Source organism: Somniosus microcephalus, chromosome 12, assembly GCF_052327205.1.
Source record: "Somniosus microcephalus isolate GS21.2 chromosome 12, FLI_Smic_1.0, whole genome shotgun sequence".
Taxonomy (NCBI): domain Eukaryota; kingdom Metazoa; phylum Chordata; class Chondrichthyes; order Squaliformes; family Somniosidae; genus Somniosus; species Somniosus microcephalus.
The window spans coordinates 82,702,316-82,725,729 of NC_140998.1; positions in this window are offsets into that span (position 1 = coordinate 82,702,316).

Sequence of the window (23,414 nt, forward strand, 5' to 3'; positions counted from 1 at the left end):
ATGATTTTTCCTGCCAAAGTGCATAACCTCACACTTTCCAGTATTGTATTCCATCTGCCAAATCTCTGCCCACTTACTTAGCCTGTCTATGTCCTTTGCAGGTTTTTTATGTCCTCCTCACTCACTACTTTCCCTCCCATCTTAGTATCATCTGCAAACTTTGATATGTTACACTCGGTCCCCTCCTCCAAATCGTTAACATAGATTGTAAAGAGTTGGGGACCCAGCACTGACCCCTGCGGAACACCACTAGTTACTGATTGCCAGTCTGAGAATAAACCATTTATCCCAACTCTCTGCTTTCTGTTAGATAACCAATCCTCCACCCATGCCAGAATATTACCCCCAATCCTGTGATTTTTTATCTTGAGCAATAATCTTTTGTGTGGCACCTTGTCAAATGCCTTTTGGAAGTCTAAATACACTACATCCACTGGTTCCCCTTTATCCACCCTGTATGTTACGTCCTCAAAGAACTCAAGCAAATTTGTCAAACATGACTTCCCCTTCATAAAACCATGTTGACTTTGTCCTATTAAATTATGTTTATCCAAATGTCCTGTTACTGTCTCCTTAATAATGGACTCCAAAATTTTACAAACCACAGATGTAAGGCTAACTGGTCTATAATTTCTAGCCTTCTGCCTACTACCCTTTTTAAATAAGGGCATTACATTAGCAGTTTTTCAATCTGCCGGGACCTTTGCTGAGTCCAGGGAGTTTTGGAAAATTATTACCAATGCATCCACAATCCCTACCGCCACTTCACTCAAGACCCTAGGATGTAAGCCATCAGGTCCAGGGGATTTATCCGCCTTGAGTCCCATTATTTTACCGAGTACCAATTCCTTAGTGATTTTAATCATATTTAGCTCCTCCCCCCCTAGAGCCCCCTGTTTGTCCAGTGTTGGGATATTCTTAGTGTCCTCTATCGTAAAGACTGAAACAAAATATTTGTTCAGCGTTTTTGCCATCTCCATGTTTCCCACCATTAATTTCCTGGTCTCATCCTCTAAGGGACCAACATTTACTTTAGCCACCCTTTTTCTTTTTATATAACTATAGAAACTCTTGCTATCTGTTTTTATATTTTTTGCTAATTTACTTTCATAATCTATCTTCCCTTTCTTAATCAATCTTTTAGTTATTTTTTGCTGTGTTTTGAAGACTTCCCAATCTTCTATCTTCCCACTAGATTTGGCTACCTTATATGCCCTTGTTTTTAGTCAGATACTATTCTTAATTACTTTACTTAGCCACGGATGGCTGTCATTTCTTTTACACCCTTTTTTCCTCAGTGGAATTTTTTTTTTTGAAAGTTGTAAAATAACTCCTTAAATGTACACCACTGCTCATGTACCGTCTTACCCTTTAATCTATTTTCCCAGTCCACTCTAATCAATTCCGCTCTCATACCTTCATAGTCTCCTTTATTCAAGCTCAGTACACTTGTTTGAGATCCAACCTTCTCACCCTCTAATTGAATATGGAATTCAACCATGTTATGGTCACTCATTCCAAGGGGATCCTTTACTAGGACATTTTTAATTAATCCTGACTCATTACACAGGACCAAATCTAAGGTTGCTTGCCCCCTGGTCGGTTCAGTTACATACTGCTCAAGAAATTCATCCCTAATACACTCAATGAACTCTTCCTCAAGGCTGCCCTGCCCAATTTGATTTGTCCAGTTAATATGATAGTTAAAATCCCCCATAATTATAGCTGTTCCCTTATTACAAGCCCCAACTATTTCCTGATTAATACTCCGTCCAACAGAGTTGCAACTATTAGGAGGTCTATAGACTATGCCCACTAGTGTTTTTTTCCCCTTATTATTCCTTATCTCCACCCAAACTGTTTCACTATCCTGATCCTTTGACCCAATATCATTTCTCTGTATTGCAGTGATTCCTTCCTTTATTAACATAGCCACCCCACCTCCCCTTCCTTCCTGCCTGTCCTTCCTGATTGTTAAATACCCTGGTATGTTTAATTCCCAGTCATGGTCACCCTGCAGCCATGTTTCTCTAATGGCCACAAGATCATACCCATATGTAGTGAAGGTGCCTATGTGGTGCTTTGCAGGGATGCCATGGCAAAAGCGTATGTGTTCAGTCACTAACTGGCATCTCCCTCACATGTGGATGTGAGACTAAGCACGACTGCTCTTTCAAAGAACCAGCACAGGCACGATGGGCCAAATGGACTCCTGTGCTGTAAGTTTCCATGAATCTAAGAGCAGAATGCTTGCCCATAAGCTCCATGGCCTTTTCCTCACAGGAGTGAGGGGTTTAAACGTGATGATGCCCCCTCTGATGGCCTCCCTCTGGAAGGAATTGTGTGCCATTTTCTCCTGTAAGAAGACTGAGTACCCGAGGGCAAAGCTAGTGTGTGCCAAGTAACATGGGAGAGCTGAAATAAGACATGTGGGGGTATAAGGCTGTTAATGTGAAGGAAGAGTTTTCTGGGTATCCATAGTGCAAGATGCTGAGTTTGAGCTTCCTTAACCAGAGTGCACTGTGAACAGTTAGTTGTACAAGTATTATTTTTAGGTGAAGAGTGTGCTGGTGCTGAGGGTGGGCAAAGCAAAAAGGGAGCGAGTGTCTGGTGTGCTACCTTGCCTGCCCTGGTGAAGTTGTTGATGTTCTTTCAGCACTGGTCTGCAATCCTGGGACTGGGAGAGTTGGCACTCATTGCCATTGCCACTTCCTTCCAGGTGGCATAGTGACAGTCCTGATTGGCTTGCTGGCATGGACATTCGAGTCTGTGCTTCTGGACTTCAGATTCCTTCAGAAGGACTTGAACGACAGTGTCAGAAAAGTTCTGGCTTGGCGCCATTGAAGTTCTTCTGAAATTCTGAACCTGCCACCCTGTCTGGATGCTTGGTGCAGATGGCCGTGCTGTAGGCATGTTCTTGAAATGTATAATGAAAAGATTGATGAGACATGCAATGAAGTTATCTGGGGGTCAGGTGAGTGAGCCGAGCACTGTCCCTTCCTTACTTTGTTGTTCTCCCTGTCCACTGCTGAAGTGTACAGGCTGAACTGTCTTTTTAAATGCTGTACTCTAGTTTCCATACACTCCAGCAAATTACACCTGTTTTACACTGGATTTACTCTACTGAGTGTATAACTGAGCTGACCCAGGAAACTATTATATAAACACCTCGTTAGACCTCCAGCGGGTCCAAATCATTTTTCATTGGTGTAACAGGTTACCAAATCGAAATTCACCCCCTGCAAATCAATTGGTTCCTGACATTGGCTCAAAATTTTCAAATCAGTAATTGAACCAATTGCACTCTATGGCAATGAGGTGTGGGGACCACTAACACAACAAGAATTTGCAAAATGGGACAAACACCCAATTGAGATCCTACATGCAGAACTCTGTAAAAGTATCCTCCGGACTCAAAGGAAAACCGTAAACAATGCATGCAGGGCAGAACTAGGCCAATATCCATTAATAATTACTATCCAAAAAAGAGCCACCAAATTTTGGAAACACCTAAAAATGAGCAACCCTCACTGCTATCATTACGAAGCCAAGAGAGGATCATAAAGAAGAATACCCTCAGTCAACTAGTCCTGGGACTCAGTGAAGTAACTACTAACACTACTAACAATAACCAGCCCCAGGAAAGTGACATCGTAGCACAGAGAATTTGACCCAACACAATTGTCACTAAGCAAAAGGAAAAATATCTGTCATATTGGGCAGAAACAACAAAAACCCAAAACAAACTCAATTGCTACTTGGCCCTAAACAGACAATACAACATGGCTGAATACCTGACCACGGTAAAAGATAGCAAATTGAGAAAAACCTTGACTATGTACAGACTTAGTGAGCATAGCCTGGCTATCGAAAAAGGCAGACACAGACAGACCAAGAGAGAACAGGATATGCTCTCACTGCAGTCAGGGAGTGGTGGAGACAGAGATGCACTTCCTCACAGCTTGTGGAAAATATCAGGGCATAAGGGAGAATTTCTACCCAAAATTCACAAAAATATGCCCTGAATTCAGAAATTTGAATGACGACCAAAAACTCCCATACCTACTAGGGGAACAGAGAAATTGTGTAACCTTAGCGGCACACTATGTTACAGCTTGCCATAAACAGAGGGACAACCATTAAATCTAAGAAAAAAGTATATACAAATTATATGAATGTATATTTATACACTCAGGGATATATCTGTTTATACACTGTATGGATAGATCTGCGTTTATGTGTTCAACCATAAATGTTTTTCGATGCTTTGGCAACATAAGATGTACCTTGTCATCATGCCAATAAAGCGATTTGAATTTGAATTTGAATTAGTGTGACAGTGTATAAATGCATTGTGGAATGAAGAGGTACATGTAAGCACTCGTGATTCCATACATTAATGTGTATATCCAATCTTGGTTGATTGCCAAGTGCTGCTCTCCCCATTTTTAGTCTACCACAGAGGTGCTGTTCCCTTTTGGAGGGCTGGAGTGAAATATACACTCTTTGTGTGCCTCCAACTTTCATTCTCAGGACCAATGAAAAATTGGGTCCCTCAAACTGTCAGAGGCATGGAATTCAGGTTATAGTGTGCATTCATTGGTTAGATTATTACATGCCTGGTGTTGATGGCTCACTTTCAATGTAAAATGCATTCTGCGAGCAGCAGGCTGTACCAGGAAGCCCCAAGCACAGATAAGAAGCAGCCTAAAAGACAGGGAGAAAAATCAAGACAGCATGCTGTCCTGCATCTCTTTCACATATCTTGCAGTGGTCTGTTACACACCATTATTAGAGGAAGTAACTGCTGCAGAATTTGGCAGGACAAGGTAGTAATTCTAAAAATGGGCATAAATAAATTGCTCATTGGTTGCTTTCTGTAATGACATACCAACTTTAATATGTCGCAGATTGTGCAGATTGCAGAATGAGACTTTGTCCAGCCCTGATTAGGAACACAGCTGCTGAATACCACACACTCTGGGCCTGTTGGTGATGTACTAATCTGATTTGGTCCTAATTAATTTTGCTGGATATGTAATGTGTAGAGCTAAATGTTACTGTGGTGGGTTTAAATCTTTAAATTAAAACCTCTTGCAATGACCAATGCACTGGCTAAATTAATGTATATATTTTACATTAATCTTCAGATTTTGAACTCTATTGTAAATTAGCTCGTTTTGCTGGTGCATTATGTGTGTCCGAGAACATTACTGCATGCTACAACATTATGTGAATTCATGACTCAGAAACCTAGTCCAAATCAGTTTCTGCTTACAAGCACTTGGGCTTTCCCTACAGGGAATTTTGCCATTCTTGGCAAGGAAGGGAAAACTAGTTAGAGGAGGGACACCTCCCTTTCAAATTAAATGTACCCTGGGTTGACTGAGGAATGACTGCGAGCTGGAGCATAAATCAGATCTGTAAATATGACACTCATTAGCTGCAGCAGAGTGCATTGCAATTTCTTCTGAAGTGATAGTGTCTTTCAACTAATCCTGTGACATGGTTAGTTGTAATCACAAATGCCTGAAAAATGCATTTCAGCATGCAGTAATTAGGAAAGAACTGGTCAAGGATAAACTTAAATAAAATGCATTAAAGAAGTACCCTTGGTAAGCTTGGTGTGCAAATATTTTGTATCCATTAAATTCAGAGGGTCCTCCCTGACTAGTGGCATGATGTCTATTTATAAAAGGAGCACAGCATAACATGCCAGCAATTAAGTCACAAGTGTGCTATGTACATTTGGTCCAATAATTGTATAAATATCATATAACACGGTAGACTTATTTTAACAATGAAAGAGGTGAGAAATATCAGATCTCTCAATGAATTAAGTACATTGTCAATAGTGTATACACTTTTAAAATATAATTACAATGTTGGTACAGAGCAGGACCTGGCACAGTCCTGAGATATGGTCCAATGTGCACAATTGCTTTAGTGTTTCGCTCCATGCCATGTCATCATGTTGGTAGAGAGGCATTTGCTTTGTATATGAAGTATAAATTGACATTTCCAAAGGATTCTCTGGAATAACTGATGAATTCTTTCATTCATCTTCCCTCAAAAGCTATTTTCTTTCCTTAGGTCTACTCTTACCCCATGGAGACCATTCTCCATCCACTGGGTTGACACGAGGCCTGCTCCCAGGCCTCTACCAATGACACTAAAAGAGCCTGAGGTGATTGTGCCATCAATTTTCCTCCCCCACCATCGTCAGTGGCAATGTACCTCACTGCTTTCTTTCCCTGATGGTCTACTGAGGTCTACTTTTCTTCCCTGACAGTCATCTAGGAGCTTGTGGACTGGGACATCTCAAACATGATAATGTATCTTACCACTCCATGGCACGTACTTGATACAAACCAGTGTTCAGCACATTTGGACCATCCAATATGTCTTTGATGTTTTCTACTATTACAGGTGCTTCAGTTGTGGGGCTTCCCAGACCGATAAATGCACTGTCAGGAAGGTCATCCTTGGTGTGTCAGCTGATTACACCTGGGGTGGCTGTGAGGATACTGCAGTTGATCTCAGCATCTCTGGGCTAGGGAATTCTGATTGTTATTTAGTTACCCCTGGTGGAAAATGATGGTTGTTTGAATGTCAGGCAAGGACAGGATCGAGCTCGGCTGTAATGCCTCCTACAATCAAGTGGCCTGCCAACACTCACTTTCTATACTCACATATGAAGAATGACCAATTGGGTGAGATACATATCCCATGGGGATGATGAAGTTCAGGTCAGGTGGGGTGAAAACCTTTTAAAAGAAGTTTCTTCTGACTGTTGAGGTCAGTGAAAATGGATCAATTATGTTAAATTGCTGATTTTAAGCTGAAACTGAGAAAGCTACAGATAGAAACATAGAAACATAGAAGATAGGAGCAGGAGTAGGCCATTCGGCCCCTCGAGCCTGCTCCACCATTCAATGCGATCATGGCTGATCATCCAAGTTCAGTACCCGGTCCCTGCTTTCTCCCCATACCCCTTGATCCCTTTAGCCTTAAGAAATATATCCAACTCCTTGAATATATTTAATGAATTGGCCTCTACTGCCTTCTGTGGTAGAGAATTCCACAGGTTCACCACTCTCTGGGTGAAGAAATTCCTCCTAATTTCTGTCCTAAAAGGCCTACCCCTTATCCTTAGACTGTGACCCCTGGTTCTGGATTCCCCGACCATCGGGAACATCCTCCCTGCATCTAGTCTGTCTAGTCCTGCCAGAATTTTATAAGTTTCAATGAGATCCCCTCTCATTCTTCTAAACTCCAGCGAGTACAAGCCCAATCGATCCAACCTCTCATCATACGTCATTCCTGCCATCCCAGGTATCAGCCTGGTGAATCTTCTCCAAACTCCTTCCATGGCAAGAATATCCTTCCTCAGATAAGGCGACCAAAACTGCACACAATACTCAAGATGTGATCTCACCAAGGCCCTGTACAACTGCAACAAGACATCCTTGTTCCTGTACTCAAACCCTCTCGCTATGAAGGCCAACATAGCATTTGCCTTCTTAACTGCCTGCTGCAGCTGAATGCTTACCTTCAGCGACTGGTGCACAAGGACACCCAGGTCTTGTTGCAATTCCCCTTCTCCCAATCTATTGCCATTCAGATAATAATCTGCCTTCCTGTTTTTGACACCAAAGTGGATAACCTCACATTTATCCACGTTATATTGCATCTGCCATGCTTCTGCCCAATCACCCAACCTGTCCAAATCATCCTGTAGTTTCTCGGCATCCTCCTCACAGCACACACGCCCACCCAGCTTTGTGTCGTCTGCAAATTTGGAGATATTACATCTAGTTCCCTCGTCTAGATCATTAATATATATTGTGAATAGCTGGGGTCCAAGGACCGATCCCTGCACTACCCCAATAGTCACTGCCTGCCACTCTGAAAAAGACCCATTTATTCCAACTCTTTGCTTTCTATCTGCCAACCAGTTCTCTATCCAAGTCAATACCTTGCCCCCCAATCCCATGTGCCTTAACTTTACACACTAATCTCTAATGTGGGACCTTATCGAAAGCCTTCTGAAAGTCCAAATACACCACATCCACTGGTTCTCTCTTATCTATTTTATTAGTTACATCCTCAAAAAATTCCAGTAGATTAGTCAAGCACGATTTACCTTTTGTAAATCCATGTTGACTTTGTCCGATCCTGTCACTGTTTTCCAAGTGCTCTGCTATTGCATCTTTTATAATGGACTGTAGCATTTTCCCCACTACCGATGTCAGGCTTACCGGTCTGTAATTCCCCGTTTTCTCTCTACCACCTTTTTTGAATAGTGGGGTAACATTAGCTATCCTCCAATCCATGGGTACTGTTCCAGATTCCATCGAATGTTGGAAGATGATCAGCAATGCATCTACTATTTCTAGGGCCACTTCCTTAAGTACCCTAGGATGTAGATTATCAGGCCCTGGGGATTTATCAGCCTTCAATCCCATCAATTTCCCTAACACCATTTCCCTACAAATACTGATTTCTTTCAGTTCCTCCCTTTCATCAGACCCTATGTTCCCCGACATTTCTGGGAGGTTATTTGTGTCCTCCTTTGTGAAGACAGAACCAAAATATGTATTTCATTGGTCTGCCATTTCTTTGTTCCCCATTATAAATTCCCCTGATTCTGACTGCAAGGGACCTACGCTTGACTTCACCAATCTTTTTCTCTTCACATATCTATAAAAGCTTTTACAGTCAGTTTTTATGTTCCCTGAAAGCTTACTCTCATATTCTATTTTCCCTTTCTTAATTAATCCATTTGTCCTCCTTTGTTGAATCCTAAACTGCTCCCAATCCTCTGGATTACTGCTTTTTCTGGCCAATTTATATGTCCTCTCCTTGGATCTTATGCTATCCCTAATTTCTCTCGTTAGCCATGGTTGAGTCACCTTTTTTGTTTTATTTTTATGCCAAACTGGGATGAACAAATTCTGTAGCTCATCCATGCGGTCTTTGAATGTTTGCCATTGCTTATCCACCGCTAACCCTTTGAGTGACATTCCCCAGTCAATCCTACCTAATTTGCGCCTCAGACCATCGTAGTTTCCTTTATTTAAATTCAGGAGCCTAGTCTCTGAGTCAACTACTTCATTCTCCATCTTAATGAAGAATTCGATCATATTATGATTGCTCCAACCCAAGGGGCCTCGTACAACAAGATTGCTAATTAATCCTTTCTCGTTACATAATACCCAGTCTAAGATGGCCTGATCTCTGGTTGGTTCCTCGACTTATTGGTCCAAGAAACCATCCCATAAACACTCCAGGAATTCCTCCTCCACAGTATTATTCCTAATTTGGTTAGCCCAACCTATATGTAGATTAAAGTCACCCATGATGACTGCTGTGCCCTTTTTGCACGCTTCTCTAATTTCCCTTTTAATGCCATCCCCAAACTCCACATTACTGTTTGGAGGTCTTTATACCACTCCCACTAACGTTTTCTGCCCCATGGTATTTCTCAGTTCTACCCATACAGATTCCACATCATCAGAGCTAATATCCTTCCTTACAATTGTGTTAATCCCTTCTTTAACCAGTAATGCTACCCTACCTCCCTTTCCTTTTTGCCTATCTTTCCTGAATATTGAATACCCCTGGATGTTGAGTTCCCAGCCTTCACCACCTTGGAGCCATGTTTCCGTAATCCCAATCAAATCATATTCGTTTACCTCTATTTGCGCAGCTAATTCATCCACCTTATTACGAATGCTCCTCGCATTAAGACACAAATCCTTCAGGATTGTTTTTTTAACGCTCTTAGACCTATTAGAATTATTATTTACTGTGGCCATGTTTGATTTAAACCATTGATTTCTCTGACTGCCACTTTTGTTTTTCTCCTTCCTATCTTTTGCTTTTATCCTTGTTTCCCTTTCCTCTGTCCCCCTGCTCAGGTTCCCAACCCCCTGCCATTTTAGTTTAAACCCTCCCCCAGAGCACTAGCAAACACTCCCCCTAGGACATCGGTCCCGGCCCTGCCCAAGTGCAAACCGTCCGGTTTGAACTGGTCCCACCTCCCCCAGAACCAGTTCCAATGTCCCAGGAATTTGAATCCCTCCCCTTGGCACCATTCCTCTAGCCACGTGTTCATCTGAAATATTCTTCTATTTCTACTCTGACTAGCACGTGGCACTGGTAGCAATCCTGAGATTACTACCTTTGAGGTCCTATTTTTTAATTTACCTCCTAACTCCCTATATTCAGCTTTTAGGGCCTCATCCCGTTTTTTACCTATATCGTTGGTACCTATATGCACCACAACAACTGGCTGTTCACCCTCCCCTTCCAAGATGTTCTGCAGCCGCTCTGAGATATCCTTGACCCTTGCACCAGGGAGGCAACACACCATCCTGGAGTCTCATTTGCGGCCGCAGAAATGCCTATCTATTCCCCTTACAATAGAGTCCCCTATTACTATAGCTCTACCCCTCTTTTTCCTCCCATCCTGTGCAGCAGAGCCATCCCTGGTGCCAGGAAGTTGGCTGCTGCTGCCTTCCCCTGGTAAGCCATCCCCCCCATCAGTATCCAAAGCGGTATATCTGTTTGAGAGGGGGATGTCCACAGGGGACCACTGCACTCCCTGCCTGCGCCTACTACTCTGCCTGTTGGTCACCCGTTCCCTTACTGCCTGTGTCACCTTTACCTGCGGTGTGACCAACTGATTAAATGTGCTATTCACGACGTCCTCAGCATCGTGAATGGTCCAGTATGTATCCAATTGCTGCTCCAGCACCGCAATGCGGTCTGCCAGTAGCTGCAACTGGACCCACTTCCTACACACATGGTTGTCAGGGACACAGGAAGTGTCCCTGAGTTTCCACATAGCGCAGGAGGAGCATACCACGGCACCAGGCTGTCCTGCCATGACTTACCCTTTAATTAATTACAATTAAATTAAATCAAATCAATTCCACCAATTACACTACAGTTAAATGGTATATTTAAGGACCCTGGATTACAAACAGACCCCGCTACACCACAGAGACTTTAGAAACTATAAACCACAGAGTTTAAGTTTGAAAAAGAGAGGAATACTCACCAACCAATCAATTACCTGCTTTCTGGTGACGTCACACTTCGATTAATTTTTACTTCTCTCCTTCCCTCGGAGTTCGGAGACTGGAGATTAGTACGCCTACCCGGTCTCTGGGGCCTTTTATACAGCTGCCGCTCTGCGATTCCCGCCGACTCTCGCTCCGCACTGATGCCTACCTGGGTCTCTGGGGCCTTTTATACAGCCGCCGCTCCGCGATTCCCGCCGACTCTCACTCCGCACTGACGCCTTCCTGGGTCTCTGGGGCCTTTTATACAGCCGCCGCTCCGCGATTCCCGCCGACTCTCGCTCCGCACTGACGCCTACCTGGGTCTCTGGGGCCTTTTATACAGCCGCCGTTCCGCGATTCCCACCGCCTCTCGCGCCACACTGACGCCTACCTGGGTCTCTGGGGCCTTTTATACAGTGGCACTCCATGATTCCCACAGCCTCTCGCTCTGCACTGAGGCCTACCTGGGTCTCTGGGGCCTTTTATACAGCCGCCGCTCCGCGATTCCCGCTGACTCTCGCTCCGCACTGAGGCCTATCTGGATCTCTGGTGCCTTTTATACTGATGGACTTGGTAATGTGCTAAAGCTCCCAGAGCTTTACCCAAACAACCTGCTCGTTATGACCCTACATTGAAGAATGAATAAAGAAACTAACAGCAAAAAACTGAACAATGCACCTAACATGACCCGGTGCTGAATCATTCGGGCACTTGACTCACACCCAGGGTTACTGTTCCAAACAACAGTAAAAGCCTTATCCTGTCTGCCATGAATCTGTTCGCAATAGGACTGCAGATCCACATAAGAACACAAAGTCCAAATTTGATTGTTTGACCCACTGTAGGGTGTTTTTGCGTGCCCCGTGTTTCTATGACTCTCCCTTGAGTCAACCCATGCCACAAAAACTCCCCGATTTGGGTTGTTTCCCTTGGATGGCAGGAGCTTATGCCAATAGTCCCTGCCTAGCCCGTCAATTAGCGGGTAATCCCACAGAGAGAGAGAGAGAGAGAGACCAAGGCCAGATAGGTCTTCTCCTATGCCCGGTGTGCAGCGTCCCCAGCGGGATTACTGTGTAACCCGGCCATGACCGGATGCCACGTGGTTGGTCTTCCGAATTATACCGCAAACCACAAGCCCCACAACCCACAAGTTCGGACCCAAGGAGTTACTATGGATGGATTATAAATGATTCAGACAAAACGAAACGGTTCAGGTTGGTCAAAGATCAATTCCTTTTATTACACTCACAAAAACGACAATCCCTACTCCTCTCGCTTATGGCAGAATGAGTAGGTGATTGTGAACACTAGCTTATAACTTTAGACTAAAATACCCACCCTGTTGGTTACGCCGAACCAACCCCTTCCCAGAATCTAAGCCTAGATAAGGGAAAAACCCTTCTAACTAAACCCCTCTCCCGGTTTGGTCAGAACCCACACTTGGAAGCCTCCTCACACGCACACCCGTGTTAGCCTGCGTCTTGGACACTTGCAGTTCCTCAGCAGTAAAACACGGGGGCGGTCCTGGGGATTTCTAGAGGTGTATGCTGGATATAATTACCAGCCCTTGTCGTTGATTCATGCGGTCCCGGCTCCGTTCGACTCCAGAGACAAAACCGTGCCTAACAGAGGCATGCGATGAGGCCTAGAGAGTTACGTTCAGGCGGTACAACAAGGTGCTCACTTCTGGCCTTCCTGGAGAGTTGGCGGATGCACAGTTTTACGTGGAGAACCCCCGTTACAGATGGTAGAGAAAAACAGGCAAGCAACAGCCCAAAAAGCAAGCCCTACATCCCCAAAGTTCAGCATGGTTATACCCCGTGCAATACACAAAACTAGCTGGGTGGTGTAGTGTATGTACCTGTCTACCTTTAAGGGAACTATTGAATGTAATCATTCACCTTTAAGAGGACTACTTTCGGTGTGGCACTATTTGTTTGGCTTCTGTATACTGTAATACCGATAGTGACCACACCAGTATATAAGTGTTGTGGCAGGATAACTAGGGCAGATTCGCCCTGACCTTCGAATAGTAAAGACCTGTTTGCTTGTTACTCCTGAAGTCTGTGTATTTATTAACAGTACAACCCACAGACTCTACAGTGGCGACGAGTCCGATCGTACCCTGCGGCAAGACTACCAAAGCAAGAAGAGCGTCGAAGAGAGGCAACCGCCCTCGTCGTGCTGCTGGAAGAAAACACGAGGCTGCAGCAGGAGAAAGGTGGAAGACTTTAGCAACAAAAGCTTCCATTAGCAACAGGCACTGACTACCCTTCTACCATGGTACGGAGTGAGCCGATCAGCAGGGAACAAGGCGGCCAAAGAGACTGTGAGTAGGGGAAGGTGTAGAAGTATCCGGAGGATAAGGGCAGAGCACTCGACCTCGGTCGAGGGGGAGCTGAGCCGGTCAGAAGTCGGGTCCAACGGCGTCGGGTGACAGCCGGACCGCGATCGGCAGGAAAAGCCGGGCAGCGACCGCAGCCACGAAGCGCTGAGACTGGGAGTAGGCGCGGGAAGGGAAACCCAGCCGCAGCCGGGGAGGGAAACACCGGTCTGCGAGAGGGCTGGGAGGCGAACAGGAACCGTGCGGGTGGGAGAGAGAGACAGAGCCGAGCAAGGGGAGAGAGACTGTGCGAGAGCCAGTCCAGCGGCTGAACTGTTCTCCACCAACGGGGTACCCAGGGCCGGTAGAACCGAACGTGCGGGAGAGAGAGCGACAGAGCCGGGTACGGAGAGAGAGATTGCGCGAGAGCCAGTCCAGCGGCTGAACTGTCCTCCGTTAACGGGGTGTACCCAGCGCCGGTAGAGCCGTGCGGGCGGGAGGAAAAGACAGAGCCGAGTAAGGGGAGCTGTGCGGAAGCCAGCCCAGCGGCTGAACCTGTCCGCTGTGGGGAAAGCGTACCCCTTCCACCAGGGAAGAAACGCGGGAAGCCGCCATTAGGCGGAGAAGACGATTGAAGTGGGTGGGGCGAGAAGGAAAGAGCGGGAAACCGCCATTTTCGCGGGAAAACCGCCATCTTAGAAATAAACAAATAAATAAGAATACTTGAAGAAATACTTGTGTTGTACCCAAGGAAAGAAAGATGCCTAAGCGGGCGGACATCAACGAGTTCAATTCGGAGATAGAAGACTGGGCCACGTACGTAGAACGTATTGAGATACATTGTAAGGCTAACAAAATAGCTAAGGAGGAAAAAGCTTTAACCTTACTTAACATGATGGGTGCGAAAACATTCGGGTTGTTGAAGCATCTTCTCTCACCAGCTAAACCGGCAGATCAGACTTTCGATGATATTGTAGCAGTGCTGAAGGATCACTTGAACCCCACACCGTTGATGCTGGCTGAACGATTCAAATTCTACGCAAGAACGCAGAGGAAAGACGAAAGCAATGCGGAATACTTGGTCGAACTGCGTAGGCTAGCGAAATACTGCCAGTTTGGAGGGAATCTGACAGAGGCACTGCGTGACAAGTTCGTATGCGGATTGTCCAAAGAAGGAACGCAGAAGCGACTACTGGAAGAAAATGACCTCACACTGGACAGGGCTGTCCTCATAGCTGCATCGCACGAAGCCGCAGCGAAAGGAACGGCGGAAATGCAGCTAAAGGCGGCGGCACTAGGGGTGGACCAAACTACTTCGAGCACAACAAAATGCTACCGTTGTGGGAAGACAACACATGACCAGAATCAATGCTGGGTTAAAAACCAAGAATGCAGGAAATGTGGCAAGATCGGGCACATAGCTAAGGTATGCCGGTCAGGAGCAACGTACAACAATAAGAAGTCACCACAAAAATGGTACGGAAAGGTACAAGAGGTGACTAAGAAGAGTCTGAGGGAACAGAAGTCGGTCTCACACTCCAAATGCAAAGGACTGGACAGTCTGAGAATTCAGAACGTGAGCAATGAAGCTGACCGACAAACTATCTGGATAACGCTACAGATTGCAAAGGTCCAAGTAAAAATGGAAGTGGACACCGGATCGGCGTTGACGGTCATGAATAAGCATGACTATAAAAAAAATTTCAAGCATATTCCACTACGGGATACGGAACTAGTACTACAGACATACACGGGGCACAAAGTATTCCCCATCGGGAAGATAGAAGTCAAGGTGAGATACAAGGATAAAGATCATCACCGGTTGGACCTGTATGTATTGCCTGAGGGAGGACCACCACTTCTGGGACGGGAGTGGATCCGAAAAATAAAGTTGGACTGGCAGTCACTAAACACCATGACGGTGGATTCCGAAAAAGAGGATGTCAAACCTGAACGGTTGTCCAGAATATTGGACGAAGCTAAGGAGGTATTCCAGCAAGGACTGGGAACACTGCGAGGTATTAAAGCAAAGGTTAAGATTGCAGAAAATGCAAGCCCAAAGTTTTTTAAGGCCAGATCGGTACCTTACGCAATACGACCAGCTGTGGAGGCAGAACTGGAAGAACTTGAACGATCAGGGGTTCTGTCAAAAGTGGACTGGAGTGAGTGGGCCACGCCCATTGTTCCCGTCATGAAGTCCTCACCAAGTAATAAGCCAGGGGGACCGGGGAAGGTCCGTATCTGCGGAGATTTCAAGATTACTGTGAATCCGGTGCTGCACACGGTACAATACCCGCTTCCGCGGATTGAAGATATCTTTGCTTCGTTGGCTGGAGGGAAGCATTTCACGAAAATAGATCTGGCTCAAGCATATCTACAGATGGAGGTCGAGGAAGAGTCACGCCAGTACCTCACCATCAACACTCACAGAGGCTTGTATCGCTACAATAGACTGGTCTTTGGGGTAGCTTCGGCGCCAGCAATTTGGCAGAGGGCCATGGAACAGGTGTTACAAGGAATTCCAAGCACGCAGTGCTACTTAGATGACATTTTAATCACGGGAAAAGATGAGGAAGAACACCTCACGAATTTGAAACTGGTACTCACCAGGTTGAAGGAGTATGGCCTTCGGGTTAATCGCAAGAAGTGTGAGTTCTTCCAAAAACGGATCTCATACTGCGGTCATGTCATTGACCGAGAGGGACTGCATAAGTCACCTGAAAAGATAGAAGCGGTCGTGAAGGCCCCCGCTCCAGGAAACGTATCACAGTTAAGATCATTCTTGGGGTTGATTAATTACTATCACAAGTTTCTGCCAAATTTATCCACGGTGCTGCATCCGCTGAATGACCTGTTGCGGAAAGAAACACCATGGAAGTGGAGTGAAGAATGCAAAAGGGCTTTTCGCAGAAGCAAGGAGTTGATTACCTCTGAAGAAGTGTTGGCTCATTTCAACCCAGCATTACCCCTTCGTCTAGCTTGCGATGCTTCCCCGTACGGAATTGGGGCAGTACTCTCGCACAGGCTACCAAATGGCTCGGAAAGGCCAATGGCTTTCGCGTCCCGATCATTGACACCCGCGGAGCGAAATTACGCCCAAATAGATAGGGAGGCCCTCAGTCTTGTGTGGGGCATGAAGAAATTCAACCATTACCTACAATGTAAAAAGTTCACATTGCTGACAGACCACCAGCCGTTGGTGTCCATATTCAACCCAAATAAGGCCGTTTCCACCATGACAGCACAAAGGTTACAAAGGTGGTCCGTGTTACTTGGGGCACACCAATACGAAATTGAGTACAAGAGGTCTAAACAGCATGGAAATGCTGATGGGTTGTCACGCTTGCCATTGCCGATGGTAGAAGAAGCGAGTATAGTGGACCCAGTAGAGTTGTTCCACTCATCCATAGTGGAGTGTCAACCGATAACAAACTCAATGATTGAGAATGAGACAAGGAATGACCCGACTCTTTCACGAGTCTATGATGTAACGGTGGAGGGATGGCCAGCACAGAGCGAACCAACACTGCAAGCATTTGCACAGAGGAAAGAACAACTGTCAGTGTGTCGAGGAACCCTGATGTGTGGATCTAGAGTGGTGATTCCACCCAAACTCCAAAAGAAGGTGCTAAAGGAGCTGCACGAAGGACATCTGGGGGGAGTAAAGATGAAGAATCTAGCAAGAGCGTTTGTGTGGTGGCCAGGCATTGATGGAGACATAGAGGAGATCACGAAGAACTGCCTAGGATGTCAGAGGGTTCAGAACGCGCCACCCCAGGCTCCTCTGCATCCATGGGAGTGGCCCTCATCGCCTTGGCAAAGAGTACACATCGACTTTGCTGGTCCATTTATGGACTCGATGTTTCTAATAGCGGTGGATGCCCACTCCAAGTGGCCGGAAGTAATTAAGATGACCACCACCACGACGGAAAAAACCATCACAGTGTTAAGGACTATGTTTGCTCGGAATGGCCTGCCGGAACAGATCTGTTCTGATAATGGACCACAATTTGTGTCCGAAGAATTCAAGAAATTCTTAAAGAGCAATGGGGTTAAACATTACACGTCAGCCCCATACCATCCCGCCTCCAATGGATTGGCTGAAAGGTTTGTCCAGACCTTCAAGAAGGCCGTAAAGGCCATGAGTAATGAAAACATAAGTCTGCAACATAAGGTGGATAGCTTTTTGTTGGCATACCGAAATGTGACACATGCGGTCACAAATCAAACTCCCGCAATGATGTTCTGTAATAGACGCCTAAGATGCCGGCTGGATTTACTAAAACCAAACGTCAGAGGAGACGTAGAGAACCGGCAATTCCAGGGCATGAACGACAGGGTCACTAGATCTTTCCAGATCGGTCAACGAGTTTTGGCCCGGGACTACCGTACTGAGAAATGGCAGCCTGGAGCTATTGGGAAAAGGCTGGGGCCATTGATGTACACCGTGGACATTGGAGACAATATAATAAGGCGCCATGTTGACCAAATCATAGGGTCCGCCACAAATGGGCAACCGACTTCACCACCTTATCCGGGTAATGTTGAGACTGAGATACCCAGAACACCTACTTCCGATCTAGTGATACTGGAGTCAGCTGAACCTGACACGGCTTTTCAAGCCGAATCGACCTTGCCAGAAGCACCTCCTAGCCCGCCTGAAATGACGACACCACTGCGGCGTTATCCGGACAGAATCCGGAAACCCCCGGAAAGACTGAATCTATGAACTGTCTTACATAAACCTGTATATATGTTAGAATGTATGTTCACTATGGACTTAGTAAGTAATAAGCTAAAAAGGGAGGATTGTAGTGTATGTACCCGTCTACCTTTAAGGGAACTATTGAATGTAACCGTTCACCTTTAAGAGGACTACTTTCGGTGTGGCACTATTTGTTTGGCTTCTGTATACTGTAATACCGATAGTGACCACACCAGTATATAAGTGTTGTGGCAGGATAACTAGGGCAGATTCGTCCTGACCTTCGAATAGTAAAGACCTGTTTGCTTGTTACTCCTGAAGTCTGTGTATTTATTAACTGCACAACCCACAGACTCTACAGGTGGTTTCTGGTTACCATGGTCGCAGAGATGCTAGTTGGTTTACCTGGTGATGTCTCTTGCCCTGGATTGGTCATCTTGAAGAAAACAATGTTAGGCCAAATTGTAGATGAGCAGTTCTCGAAGTGCTAACTGTTTGTTAAGTTCTTGACTGCTCCCTCATTGAAAGAGTCTAGAGGTGTTACTTTTGGCCTCCAAACCTCATTGTCCATCCAGACATCCCGGCTCCATGGACAAAGGGTGGTTTTCCCCAAATCTCACAAGTTCGAATATGAAAAGGCTCCTGCCTTTCATGACGTCAGCGTTGAGACAGGTCCCATGGCAACCCAAAAGATAGACAGTTCATCTACACAGAAACCAACAGGCAGTCCCTTTTAAAGTCCAAAAGTCCAAACTCCATTTTTAACATGCAGCCCATGTGCGTCTCCATTTTAAAAGGGTACATATCCATTTTAAAAGCCCAAAAATCCTTGAGGCACTTGCACCCACTGATGTTGGTACCGGCTAAACCCTACACCACTGGGCCAACTGGAATTTAAATTCAGATACCAATTCATTCTTGATTAACCGTTTTACAATTCAACACTTGTTTCTGGAAATAAAAACGGTAAATCAAAATTGATGAATAAGAGCTCATAGAAAATATGGCCTGCTAAGTTTTGAGCCACATTTAAAATGAATGCTATAGCTGACAGGGATTAGTCTGTCAGCAGCAGAAGGGAGACTGTTGTGTCATTTCTTGGCTTGGGGCACATATTTTTTGTTTATTCATTCATGGGATCTGGGCGTCACTGGCAAGGTCAACATTTATTGCCCATCCCTAATTGCCCTTGAGAAGGTAGTGGTGAGCCGCCTTCTTGAACTGCTGCAGCTGCAATCAGTGTGGGGAAGGGACTCCCACAGTGCTGTTAGGTAGGTGCGTTCCAGGATTTTGACCCAGCGACGATGAAGGAATGGCTGATATATTTCCAGGTCAGGATGGTGTGTGACTTGGAGGGAACCTGGAGGTGGTGGTATTCTCATGCGCCTGCTGCCCTTGTTCTTCTAGGTGGTAGAGGTCGTGGGTTTGGGAGGTGCTGTCAAAAAAGCCTTGACGAGTTTCTGCAGCGCATCTTGTAGATGGTGCACACTGCAGACATGGTACGCCGGTGGTGGAGGGAGTGAATGTTGAAGGTGGTGGATGGAGTGCCGATCAAGTGAGCTGCTTTATCCTGGATGGTGTTGAGCTTCTTGAGTGTTGTTGGAGCTGCACTCAACCAGGCAAGTGGAGAGTATTCCATCACACTCCTGACTTGTGCCTTGTAGATGGTGGAAAGGCTTTGGGGAATCAGGAGGTGAGACACTCGCTGTTGGCACTCCTGTCGAGGCTCACACATGAATGATGGCTGCTGGGTGAAGTATGGAAGGTGCCCAGTGCCTGTGGAATCAGCAAGGAAAGGATTAATGAAGAAAATTGATGAAGAGAAAAAAGAAAGTATATGAAACCTTGGAAGAGGTATTTAAAAAGGAGTTAAATGAAAAAATTATCTGCAAAAAGACCTTTGGTTTAATGCCTCCAACAATGTAGCACTCCACCAGTATTGCACTGGGGTGCCAGTTTTATTCAAAGTCTCTCTCTGTCTGTCTCTCTCTATCTTTGGCTGTGGGTGGCCCCCTCCTCGTCGTATGGGTTATGGGAGCCTGTAAAACCCTCCCGCCGTAAAGGACTAACCATCCTATTGACAGGCATAAAGATGGTTATGGCCATGGAGGGAACGTCCACATTGTGTGCGGCCTGGCAGATGGTAATCATCCTGTAAATCCTTCCACTACTTCACACTATTCCCCAAGGGAAGAACGTGACATACGAAAACAACAACAGCCGTCATTTTCCACTCAGCAAATTCCAGATGTCAGCTGAGGCTGCATGAGAGATGCACTACTGGAGGGCAAATACTTGAGAGCGATATCCAACAATGGTATTTTCGTCCATCTCCTAATGAACTGATAGACCAAGATTGACAGATGTCAGTCAGCCCTATTAGTCAGAGAGTAATGTACAGCAAGGGTGACTATATAGAACCAGGAAGGAGTAATCCATTCAAAATGGTGGAGAGGGGGAAATAAATAAAAAGATAATTATTCAGAAAGTTGCATGAAACTGGTGGGCAGCTTTAAGCTAAGTGTTGGGAAAATGGCTGGAATTCTTTCTTGACTCCTGGCATATAATACAGCATTTACCTTACAACATTTCCCCAACAGCAGCCCTGCTTCAGCAGCACTGCAGCTGTCTCCAGAGACTCCAAGAACCAAATAAATGAATTTCTGTAAATATAAATACAGCATTAGGATCACGAGCAAAGAACTCTCCTAGGTTCTGTCAAATACCGACAGAGCATAAAGATTCGGTAGCACAAAGGAAATTCGCACTTCGTCAATCTTTACTGTAACAGGCATGAGGTCAAAAGTTTCGAAAATGAAGATGTCATTTTGTGTGGCACATTGTGGGAAGGGCACGCGTAGTCTAAACTGCAATGTCGAGGCAATACAGCAAGAGTCCATTATTATTTAGAACTTAAATTATATGTAACCTACCAAGGGATGTAAACTGAATACAATAAACACATTGGGGGAAAAATTGGGGCGCTAACGTCGCTGGGGTGCTAATTTTAGCACCCCAAAAAAGTTAGCACTCCTCCGCCGTAAATACAGTAGTAGCGCCCCAAGCAGGAGATGGGACGCTACTGGAAAGCGTGCCATCGCCTGCTTGGGGCGCTACTACTGAATTTCACGATGCTACATCATTGCAGGCCTCCCTCCCCTGATTAAAGGGGAGGGGCCTAGTGCTGCGTACACCGGGGCCCTGCTGGACCACCAGGGAGCGGGATGCCGTGAAAACAGCCCGGCACTCAAGAGGAGGGCCGGGCTGAGCGATCGCAGCCGGCATCCCACGTAAAAAAGTGAAAAGGGGCAGGTGCTGGCAGTCGGCCAGAATAAAAATGGCCGCCCGACACCTGCCCTTTAAGTAGCGCCGCCGCCACTGCAAACGCCCCCTGATCCTGTCGGACATATCGTCTGGTGATAGGCCAGGGGGTGCAAGCGGGGCACTGCGCATGGCAATAACATCATCGCCGGCAGCACAGCAGCACAGGGCGCTACCGGCTACCGCTGCCGCTAACCTCCCGCTGAATTTTGCGGGAAGTGTTAGCGGTGCCACGCCCGGGCACTAGGGGATTTGTGCCCCGTTAGCGCCCCCCCAGGGGCGCTAATGAGAGGCGCAAACCAACCCGATTTTTCCCCCATTGATCTAACATCTTCCATAACACACAGAAATACAAGTTATTTAGTTATTCTTACTTAATCTCTAAGCGTGCATTCACACAATAGGCTGGTGCAAGTGGATTTGCTTGTGTTGTGTAAATTGTGTGTTAACTGACTCTGAAGTGAAGCAGAGTAAGGCTCCTCCCTCTTCCAGGGAGTCTCACTTCACTTTGCTCTGGTGTACGTTGGGACATGAATCCAGAGTTAGGTTGCATTTACACTGTATCTGCACTAACAGTGCAAAGCAAAATCACTTTGCCCCAACAACACAGTTTTAGTGTAAACGCATCTTAAATCTTTATGCTCTGTAGGTATTTGACAGACCCTAGGGGAGTTCTTTGCTCGTGATCCTAATGCATGAATGTATTGATGACTGTTTTGTGCACATCATCTGTGCTGCAGCCTTTGTTGTAAACGGACTATAGGAAATGTAATATATATGGGTAGAACAAATGAAGGACACAGACGCGATAAGTCAATGTGCTTGCTTTATTAGGTCAGAGCGAACGGAGCATGCTCATACTAAACCATGTGACAAACCATGTGATAATACATTACACTGCTTTCCCCTAAAAAAATGTATGTATTCCCCACTCAAATACAATAAAACGATGGTCCCACCTTTCCCAGTGTTACATGTACCACATAACAAAAACTCCTGGCTCTTTTTCATTTAAATGAACTACAAATCCAGTTTAATAACAGATTTGCGGAGCCTTCCTGATCTCCTTACAGAAGGTTTTGGTGTTGAGCCAATTTTCAGGCTGTTTTGTTTTGGTTCCGAACTCAAAGATAGTCCTGTTTCTATCTCAGACTTATTTGAACCTGATATTTCAGTTTCTGAAGTCTGAACGGAGGCATGCTCATGTATGTGTTCATGATCAAGTGGTTCAAGATCACGCCTTGGTTCATCTCTAGCAGAGATCATTTGATCTACATGAACACTTCGGATGTTGTCACCAATTTCAACTAAATATCTCTTGGTTCCACCAACCTCTACTTTGGTTCCTACATCCCACTTGTGTGAACTTGACTTTCCAGGGAAACTGAGAACACGAACACACTCGTTTTGTTTGAAATTGCGTTCTTTCTGATTTCTGTCATAATAACGTTTCTGACTCAGCTGTTTCTGTTCAACTCTTGAGGCCAAATTTGGTTGAACAAGTCTCAATCATGTTCTCAATCTTCTCTTCACCAAGAGTTCTACTGGGGATATCCAGTTGTAGTGTGCGGTGTAGTTCTGTACTTCAGCAAGAAATTTGCCAAATGTTGCTTCATGCTGAGTCCCGAACAACCCTGTAACACTTGCTTTTTGGGAGCTTCTTTTACTATTCTGACTGACCTTTTGGCTGCTCCATTTGAAGCTGGATGATATGGTGGAACGAGAATGTGTTTGATACCGTTCCATTTCATGAATTCTTGGAATAGAACAGAATGGAACTGAGGGCCACTGTCAGAAACAAACTCTTCAGGTAAGCCATGACATGCAAATAAAGACCTCAACTCATCTATGGTACGTTCAGTTGTAATGTTTGAATCCACGTGTTTAACTTCAATCCACTTTGAGTGACTATCTACAAGTACCAGGAAATAATCATTTGCTTTCTCACAGAAGTCTACATGTACTCCCTGAAAAGGTCTACTTGGCCATGACC